This window comes from Oncorhynchus nerka, unplaced genomic scaffold, assembly GCF_034236695.1.
Source record: "Oncorhynchus nerka isolate Pitt River unplaced genomic scaffold, Oner_Uvic_2.0 unplaced_scaffold_1071, whole genome shotgun sequence".
NCBI lineage: Eukaryota > Metazoa > Chordata > Actinopteri > Salmoniformes > Salmonidae > Oncorhynchus > Oncorhynchus nerka.
In genome coordinates, this window is record NW_027040244.1 from 152,741 (window position 1) to 164,032 (window position 11,292).

The window sequence follows — 11,292 nt, forward strand, 5'->3', positions numbered from 1 at the left end:
TTTTAAAAGGGGTCCATCTTAAAGAATATCATGACCCCCTTTTTTTATTGACTGAGATATACACTGGACAGTCCATCCTCTGACATCCCAGGATGACCCCCCCTGAGGACTCCTTTTAAAAGGTTAAAGGTTAGACAGGTTTAAAACAGTTGTTTCAATGACACACCATACACACACACACACACACACCAACCCCCAACAAACCACTGTTTCTTGAGTAGATAAAGAGAGAGATATGAACAGATCGGGAGACAGACAGAGACAGAGATTTCATTAAAGTGAGTCGTCTTCCACTATTAAAGTAACCAGTGATACTATGTACAGTACAGAGGGCAGCAGCCTCTAAGGTGCAGGGTTGAGTAACCAGTTATTCCATGTCTATGTACAGAGGGCAGCAGTCTCTAAGGTGTAGGGTTGAGTAACCAGGTGGTGGCCGACTAGTGATGGCTGTTTAACAGTCTAATGGCCTTGAGATAGAAGCTGTTTTTCAGTCTCTCGGTCCCAGGTTTGATGCACCTGTACTGACCTCACCTTCTGATGGTAGTGGGGTGAACAGGTAGTGGCTCGGGTGGTAATGATCTTATTGGCCTTCCTGTGACATCAGGTGCTGTAGGTGTCCTGGAGGGCAGGCAGTGTGCCCACGGTGATGCAGTAGGCAGACACAACCCTCTGGTTGTGTTTCGGAGGATGCATGGCTCTCGACAGTCGCCTCTACCGAGTCCATATGGGAATTAGGACAAGACTGTAACTACCAATTGGAGAAAAAGGGGGTAAAAAAATAAATAATTACAAATAATTGCAAGGTCAGCAAATGAGGGAATATGTGATGGTCAAATTCATTTTAAGTTTAAACATCATTTCCATTTGAATTGTAGTCTAGATGGAGGCAGGGATCCATCATAGTCTGGGATGCCCTGGAGATGAAGGTTGGGGTTAATGGATAACCAGCATCACCCAGTGGTGTAGTTCTCTGATCACCAAGGTCAGCAGGAATGATCACATCATGTAGTCTAATGGAGGGGATCACATCATGTAGTCTAATGGAGGGGATCACATCATGTAGTCTAATGGAGGGGATCACATCATGTAGTCTAATGGAGGGGATCACATCATGTAGTCTAATGGAGGGGATCACATCATGTAGTCTAATGGAGGGGATCACATCATGTAGTCTAATGGAGGGGATCACATCATGTAGTCTAATGGAGGGGATCACATCATGTAGTCTAATGGAGGGATCACATCATGTAGTCTAATGGAGGGGATCACATCATGTAGTCTAATGGAGGGATCACATCATGTAGTCTAATGGAGGGGATCACATCATGTAGTCTAATGGAGGGGATCACATCATGTAGTCTAATGGAGGGATCACATCATGTAGTCTAATGGAGGGATCACATCATGTAGTCTAATGGAGGGGATCATCATCATAGTAGTCTAATGGAGGGGATCACATCATGTAGTCCTAATGGAGGGGATCACATATGTAGTCTAATGGAGGGGATCACATCATGTAGTCTAATGGAGGGGATCACATCATGTAGTCTAATGGAGGGGATCACATCATGTAGGGATCACATCATGTAGTCTAAGGGGATCACATCATGTAGTCTAATGGAGGGGATCACATCATGAGTCTAATGGAGGGGATCACATCATGTAGTCTAATGGAGGGGATCACATCATGTAGTCTAATGGAGGGGATCACATCATGTAGTCTAATGGAGGGGATCACATCATGTAGTCTAATGGAGGGGATCACATCATGTAGTCTAATGGAGGGGATCACATCATGTAGTCTAATGGAGGGGATCACATCATGTAGTCTAATGGAGGGGATCACATCATGTAGTCTAATGGAGGGGATCACATCATGTAGTCTAATGGAGGGGATCACATCATGTAGTCTAATGGAGGGATCACATCATGTAGTCTAATGGAGGGGATCACATCATGTAGTCCCATGGGGGGATCACATCATGTAGTCCCATGGAGGGGATCACATCATGTAGTCTAATGGAGGGGATCACATCATGTAGTCCCATGGAGGGGATCACATCATGTAGTCTAATGGAGGGGATCACATCATGTAGTCTAATGGAGGGGATCACATCATGTAGTCTAATGGAGGGGATCACATCATGTAGTCTAATGGAGGGATCACATCATGTAGTCCCATGGAGGGGATCACATCATGTAGTCTAATGGAGGGGATCACATCATGTAGTCTAATGGAGGGGATCACATCATGTAGTCTAATGGAGGGGATCACATCATGTAGTCCCATGGAGGGGATCACATCATGTAGTCCTAATGGAGGGGATCACATCATGTAGTCATGGAGGGATCCATCATGTAGTCTAATGGAGGGGATCACATCATGTAGTCTAATGGAGGGGATCACATCATGTAGTCCCATGGAGGGGATCACATCATGTAGTCCCATGGAGGGGATCACATCATGTAGTCTAATGGAGGGGATCACATCATGTAGTCCCATGGAGGGGATCACATCATGTAGTCCCATGGAGGGGATCACATCATGTAGTCCCATGGGGGATCACATCATGTAGTCTAATGGAGGGGATCACATCATGTAGTCCCATGGAGGGATCATATCATGTAGTCCCTGGATGGGGGGATCACATCATGTGTCAATGGAGGGGATCATCATGGATGGAGGGGATCACATCATGTAGTCTAATGGAGGGGATCACATCATGTAGTCTAATGGAGGGGATCACATCATGTAGTCCCATGGAGGGGATCACATCATGTAGTCCCATGGAGGGGATCACATCATGTAGTCCCATGGAGGGATCACATCATGTAGTCCCATGGAGGGGATCACATCATGTAGTCCCATGGAGGGGATCACATCATGTAGTCTAATGGAGGGGATCACATCATGTAGTAATGGAGGGGATATCATGTAGTCCCATGGAGGGATCACATCATGTAGTCTAATGGAGGGGATCACATCATGTAGTCTAATGATCACAAGACATGTAGGAAATGGGGGATCACATCATGTGGGGACATGTCAGTCCCATGGAGGGGATCACATCATGTAGTCCTAATGGAGGGGATCACATCATTGAAAAACCACAGCAGTAGTCATTTATCATGGATGGGGGATCACATCATGTAGTCTAATGGAGGGGATCACATCATGTAGTCTAATGGAGGGGATCACATCATGTAGTCTAATGGAGGGGTCACATCATGTAGTCTAATGGAGGGATCACATCATGTAGTCCCATGGAGGGGATCACATCATAGTCAATGGAGGTCCATGATGGGGATCACATCATGCAGCATGGAGGGGATCACATCATGTAGTCCCATGGAGGGAATCACTAGTCCTGAACTCAAAGAAATATAAAATACTTTTTAATCAGACATTTTCAAGTCAAATGACAAAAATGTAACTGTAAAAAATGGTGAATGACCGTCACAGCCTCTAATAAACAGTTACTGATCAGAATGTTTTCTTGCTGACATCACAACACAGGCTGTCATTGGAAGGGGGTACTTCCCCTTACAGCATATCATATCATTGAAAGAAAGGTATTTATATATATACATATGTAGAGGCTATTTAACACAGCTATGGGTCTTATCATTGAAAGACTGTCCCCTTACAGCAGCTAGGGGTCTTATCATTGAAAGACTGTCCCCTTACAGCAGCTAGGGGTCTTATCATTGAAAGACTGTCCCCTTACAGCAGCTAGGGGTCTTATCATTGAAAGACTGTCCCCTTACAGCAGCTAGGGGTCTTATCATTGAAAGACTGTCCCCTTACAGCAGCTAGGGGTCTTATCATTGAAAGACTGTCCCCATACAGCAGCTAGGGGGTCTTATCATTGAAAGACTGTCCCCTTACAGCAGCTAGGGGTCTTATCATTGAAAGACTGTCCCCTTACAGCAGCTAGGGGTCTTATCATTGAAAGACTGTCCCCTTACAGCAGCTAGGGGTCTTATCATTGAAAGACTGTCCCCTTACAGCAGCTAGGGGTCTTATCATTGAAAGACTGTCCCCTTACAGCAGCTAGGGGTCTTATCATTGAAAGACTGTCCCTTACAGCAGCTAGGGGGTCTTATCATTGAAAGACTGTCCCCTTACAGCAGCTAGGGGTCTTATCATTGAAAGACTGTCCCCTTACAGCAGCTAGGGGTCTTATCATTGAAAGACTGTCCCTTAATACAGCAGCTAGGGGGTCTTATCATTGAAAGACTGTCCCCATACAGCAGCTAGGGGGTCTTATCATTGAAAGACTGTCCCCTTACAGCAGCTAGGGGTCTTATCATTGAAAGACTGTCCCCTTACAGCAGCTAGGGGTCTTATCATTGAAAGACTGTCCCCTTACAGCAGCTAGGGGTCTTATCATTGAAAGACTGTCCCCTTACAGCAGCTAGGGGGTCTTATCATTGAAAGACTGTCCCCTTACAGCAGCTAGGGGTCTTATCATTGAAAGACTGTCCCCTTACAGCAGCTAGGGGTCTTATCATTGAAAGACTGTCCCCTTACAGCAGCTAGGGGTCTTATCATTGAAAGACTGTACACCCCATACAGCAGCTAGGGTGTCTTATCATTGAAAGACTGTCCCCATACAGCAGCTGGGGGTCTTATCATTGAAAGACTGTCCTGTACAGCCCTAGGGGTCTTATCATTGGGGACTGTCCCCTTACAGCAGCTGGGGGTCTTATCATTGGAAAGTCCTGTCCCCATACAGCAGGTGGGGGTCCTTATCATTGAAAGACTGTCCCCATACAGCAGGTGGGGTCTTATCATTGAAAGACTGTCCCCATACAGCAGGTAGGGGTCCTTATCATTGGGGTCCTGTCCCCATACAGCATGTGGGGGTCCTTCCCCATCATTGGGGTCCTGTCCCCCATACAGCAGCTGGGGTCCTTATCATTGGGGTCCTGTCCCCATACAGCAGTGGGGGTCTTCCCCATCAGGTGGGGTCCTGTCCCCATACAGCAGCTGTGGGGGTCCTTATCCCCATACAAGACTGTATACACACCTGGGGGTTTGTCCCCGATGGGGGGACATCTTGGATGGCTCATCTTGTCCCCACTACACAGGGGGGGTCATATTACACGGACGGGTCCTGTTCACACCACTGGGTACCTGTCATCATGTGGGGTTGACAGCAGGTGGGGGTCCTGACATACACAATGTGGGGTCCTGTCCGGTTACACTCACATAACGTTGGGGATACACCTGCCCCGATAAACAACAGAAGTGGGGTCCTGGAGTGACAGCAGGTGGGGTCCTGTCCCCATACACACGGTATACAGTGTCCTTTGTCCCCGCCTGTTGGGCATTGTTTTCCCACAGTTCTGTTCCCCATACACCAAGGTGGGGTCCTGAAGGATGATGTCTTTTACTTAAATCAAACTCAGTCCTGTCCCTACAAGTGGGGTCCTGTCCCCATACAGCAGGTGGGGGTCCTGTTCCCATACAGCAGGTGGGGGTCCTGTTCCCATACACCAGGTGGGGGTCCTGTTCCCCATACACCATGTCCCCATACAGGGTGGGGGTCCTGTCCCCATACAGCAGGTGGGGGTCCTGTCCCCATACAGCAGGTGGGGGTCCTGTCCCCATACACCATGTGGGGTCCTGTCCCCATACACCATGTGGGGGTCCTGTTCCCATACACCAGGTGGGGGTCCTGTCCCCCCAGGTGGGGGTCCTGTCCCCATACCATGTGGGGTCCTGTCCCCATACACCATGTGGGGGTCCTGTCCCCATACACCATGTGGGGGTCCTGGGGTTCCCATACACCATGTGGGGTCCTGTCCCCATACAGCAGGTGGGGTTGGGGGTCCTGTCCCCATACAGCAGGTGGGGGTCCTGTCCCCATACACCAGGTGGGGGTCCTGTTCCCATACACCATGTGGGGTCCTGTCCCCATACAGCATGTGGGGTCCTGTCCCCATACAGCAGTGTGGGGTCCTGTTCCCATACACCATGTGGGGGTCCTGTCCCCATACAACATGTGGGGTCCTGTCCCCATACAGCATGTGGGGTCCTGTTCCCATACAGCAGGTGGGGGTCCTGTTCCCATACACCATGTGGGGTCCTGTCCCCATACACCATGTGGGGTCCTGTCCCCATACACCATGTGGGTTCCTGTCCCCATACACCATGTGGGGTCCTGCCCCCATACAGCAGGTGGGGGTCCTGTCCCCATACAGCAGGTGGGGGTCCTGTTCCCATACACCATGTGGGGTCCTGTCCCCCGATACACCATGTGGGGTCCTGTCCCCATACACCATGTGGGGTCCTGTCCCCATACACCATGTGGGGGTCCTGTCCCCATACAGCAGGTGGGGGTCCTGTTCCCATACAGCAGTTGGGGGTCCTGTTCCCATACACCATGTGGGGGTCCTGTCCCCATACAGCAGGTGGGGGTTCTGTTCCCATACAGCAGGTGGGGGTCCTGTTCCCATACACCATGTGGGGGTCCTGTTCCCATACAGCAGGTGGAGGTCCTGTTCCCATACACCATGTGGGGGTCCTGTCCCCATACAGCAGGTGGGGGTCCTGTTCCCATACAGCAGTTGGGGGTCCTGTTCCCATACACCATGGTCCTGGGGGTCCTGTCCCCATACAGCAGGTGGGGGTCCTGTTCCCATACAGCAGGTGGGGGTCCTGTCCCCATACAGCAGGTGGGGGTCCTGTTCCCATACAGCTTACTAAAAACTGAGCGCTGGTTTAAACTCTGGTTTGGAACCAATTGGTCAAAACATTGGCTAGCTACAACATGTAAAATTGACCAGAGGTAATTGACATTAGAAAGTTAAAACATGTAATCATTGACCAGAGGTAATTGACATTAGCTAGATTGAAATTAGCCAGTTAGCTAGCAAACATTGATTTGACATTCTTCTCCCTAATGAATTCAGAACAGGGACTACGACTTAGCAGGAGTTTGTTGTGTACATTATAGTCAGAAACTATAGTTGTTTTCCAGTAAAGTGTTGTTGTGTAGCTACCAGTCTGTCCTGGAATGGAATGTTGATGTGGGTGGTAGTAGCTGTTCAGAACCGTTCCAGAACGGAATGTTGAAACGTGGATAGAAGAAGCTGTTCAGAGAACGTTCCAGAATGGAATGTGGATGTGGGTGGTAGTAGTCATGCTGAAGTTATTGATACAAATAGGCACCAGTTCCTCCAGGAACCATTTATGATAAGGATGTTTAAAATATGAACCCATTGATTAGTAAAGGTTAAAATATGAAACCATTGATTAGTAAAGGTTAAAATATGAAACCATTGATTAGGAAAGGTTAAAATATGAAACCATTGATTAGTAAAGGTTAAAATATGAACCCATTGATTAGTAAAGGTTAAAATAGGAACCCATTGATTAGTAAAGGTTAAAATATGAAACCATTGATTAGGAAAGGTTAAAATAGGAACCCATTGATTATTGGTAAAGGTTAAAATATGAAACCATTGATTAGGAAAGGTTAAAATATGAAACCATAGATTAGGAAAGGTTAAAATATTGATTGAAACCATTGATTATGTTAAAAAGGTTAAAATATGAAACCATTGATTAGGAAAGGTTAAAATATGAAACCATTGATTAGGAAAGGTTAAAATATGAAACCATTAGATTAGGAAAGGTTAAAATATGAAACCATTGATTATGAAAGGTTAAAATATGAAACCATTGATTAGGAAAGGTTAAAATATGAAACCATTGATTAGGAAAGGTTAAAATATGAAACCATTGATTAGGAAAGGTTCCCAGAGCAACTCTAAAGATGAAAAGTTTCTTGTTAGAATCTTTTTTACATTTCAACAAATTAAATCCCAAATTCTTTTTTTTCTCCAAAAAAAATGGTAACCTTTATTTAACTAGGCAAGTCAGTTTTAAGAACACATTCTTATTTACAATGACGGCCTACCACGGCCAAACCTGGACGACGCTGGGCCAATTGTGCACTGCCCTATGGGACTCCCAGTCACGGCCGGTTGGGATACAGCCTGGATTCTTAGTGTGTTCTTCTGAAATAGATTTTCCTCATGTCATGTTTCTTTACACCTGTCTAAAATAAATAATATAGTTATTGTGATGGTGTAGAATTTATTACATGGATTTATTAGACTTTTTAAAATGTAAAACAAAGGTCTGTGTATCAGCTTGTAGGATATGAGTGGAATCCAGGAGATGCTTCATGTGTTGATGTTGATTAAGGGTCAATTACCATGAGACTGTCAGTCTGCATGACAATGACCGGCTGACAAAATGTCATGATCGACACAGCCCTAGGTGACATCAATAAGGGATCATAGCTTTCACCTGGATTCACCTGGTCAGTCTGTCATGGAAAAAACAGGTTTTCCTAATGTTTTGTACACAGTGTATATCATGTGTATATAATAAACAAACTTGAACTGAGAAGGGAAGGGGGAGGGCAGCCAGAAAGGGAGGGAAGGGGGAGGACAGCCAGAAAGTTAGGGAAGGGGGAGGACAGCCAGAAAGGTAGGGAAGGGGAGGGCAGCCAGAAAGGTAGGGAAGGGGGAGGGCAGCCAGGAAGGGAGGGAAGGGAGGGCAGCCAGAAAGGGAGGGAAGGGGGGAGGACAGCCAGAAAGGTAGGGAAGGGGGAGGGCAGCCAGAAAGGTAGGGAAGGGGGAGGGCAGCCAGGAAGGGAGGGAAGGGGAGGGCAGAAGGGAGGGAAGGGGAGGGCAGCCAGGAAGGGAGGGAAGGGGGAGGGCAGCCAGAAAGGGAGGGGAAATGAATGAACAACAGATTTGTGGTTAGATTGTAGGTGAACAAAACATGAAAATTACATAGGCCCTTAAATGATGTGTCCTCAAATATTATGTCATCTAAAAATCTCACATCAACTGGTAGAACTGACCAATGAAATTAATCATAGAGGTTGTATAACTAATTTCATTCTACAGGTCCATTGTTCTACAGAACTGATATGGCAGGCGAAAACCTGAGGTGGGATATTTTTGATGTGGGGTACTTTTCTATTGAATGCCTATACAGTATGTATTTGGACCCAAATTGCTGTTCCTATGGCTTCCACTATATGTCAACAGTCTTTAGACATAGTTTCAGGCTTGTATTCTGAATAATGAGGAAGAATGAGACCATTCTTTCAGTGGACTCTGGAATGAACAAGAGCTGTTTTGAGCGCGTGACCGATTGTGCGCCATTCGTTCTTCTCCTTTCTATTGAAGACCCGATTGTCCGGTTGAAATATTATCGATTATTTAGACAATAGACAACCTGCGGATTAATTATAAACATTGTTTGACATGTTTCAATGAACTTTACTGGTACTATTTGGATGTATGCGTCTGCATGTCGTGACCACCTTTGAGCCAGTGGATTACTGAACAAAACGCGCCAATAAATCGGAGTTTTGGGACATAAAGAGGAACTTTTTCGAACATAACAAACATTTATTGTGTAACGGGAACTCTTGTGAGTGCAACCATATGAAGATCATCAAAGTTAAGTGATTAATTTTATCGCTATTTCTGACTTTTATCGTTCCTTTACTTGGTTAAATGTTTGTATGCTTTAGTAAGCAGGGCGCTGTCCTCAGATAATCGCATGGTGTGCTTTCGCCGTAAAGCCTTTTGAAATCTGACAAAGCGGCTGGATTAACAAGAAGTTAATCTTTAAACCGATGTATAACACTTGTATTTCTATTAATATTTAATTGGACTATTTTTGTATTTTGAATTTGGAGCTCTGCAATTTCACCAGACGCTACCGTCCCACCCATAATTAACTGGCTGTGCTCCATGCCACAGCCTGTAGGCTTGTCCATTTAGCTGACAATATATGCTCATAAATCCTATGCCATTACGTTATATTGTATTATTTTATAGTCAGAAAAATATAATTGAATTTAGCAGAATAAAATAGAAAGGATATTTTTCTCATTCTGGTGTGTTCAGATGAAGTGTTGTGTGTTTTATGTTGAGCATAAGAGTGATCATTTGAAACAGTTATTTGGCAACTTTAGTTGTGATTGATACCAACTTTAGTAAAGCCAATTCTAAAGTGTAGTTTCACCAGGACATCGAACTGAGGCATTTCAACAGTGGCACAGCAACAGGTAGTCAGGGCGACATGCACTTAAACACATCCCCTACATTCATCTAGAAATATAACCAAGACTTTATTATAGTTTCACCAGGACATCTACTGAGGCATTTCAACAGTGGCAGAGCAACAGGTAGTCAGGGAGACATGCACTTAAACACATCCCCTACATTCATCTAGAAATATAACCAAGACTTTATTATAGTTTCACCAGGACATCTACTGAGGCATTTCAACAGTGGCAGAGCAACAGGTAGTCAGGGAGACATGCACTTAAACACATCCCCTACATTCATCTAGAAATATAACAGGATTTATTCAATTCTTTTTTACTTCATTCAAAATATAAATTTGGAGTTTATTCTCAAAATATTGCCACTTTTTAAAGCACTATCAAAAATGTTTGACTTCATTCTCAAAATTATATTTCAAGTTCATTCTTAAAATATTGTCATTTTATTTTCAAAATATTGCCACTTTCTTCACATATTGTAACTTTTTAAAGTCCTATCATGCAAAGAATTATAATTCAAGTTCCACTACCTTTCCCTGTTAATTTAATTTTCGCTTCACGTCGGCCTAATACTCCTCTAGAGCTTAGAATGTCTTATCAAAATCTATATGGGCTGCATGATGCATAAGAAGAGATTACCATGACTCAAAAGTCTTGTGAAATTTGACTCCGGTGTGGCAGTAATAAAGTCACCACTACAGCCCAACACAGGCCCAAAATAAGTCACCACAACACCACAACAGCCCAACACAGGCCCAAAATAAGTTAAGCTACCACAGTATCCCCTTGACCTTTTTGGATTGGAAAACTAAAGCGATACACCAGACAAGGCACAGAGACAGCAACAGAAGAATAGGATATGATAGAGAGAGACACCAGACAAGACACAGAGACAGCAACAGAAGAATAGGATATGATAGAGAGAGACACCAGACAAGACACAGAGACAGCAACAGAATAGGATATGATGGAGAGAGACACCAGACAAGACACGGAGACAGCAACAGAAGAATAGGATATGATAGAGAGAGACACCAGACAAGACACAGAGACAGCAACAGAAGAATAGGATATGATAGAGAGAGACACCAGACAAGACACAGAGACAGCAACAGAAGAATAGGATATGATAGAGAGAGACACCAGACAAGACACAGAGACAGCAACAGAATAGGATATGATG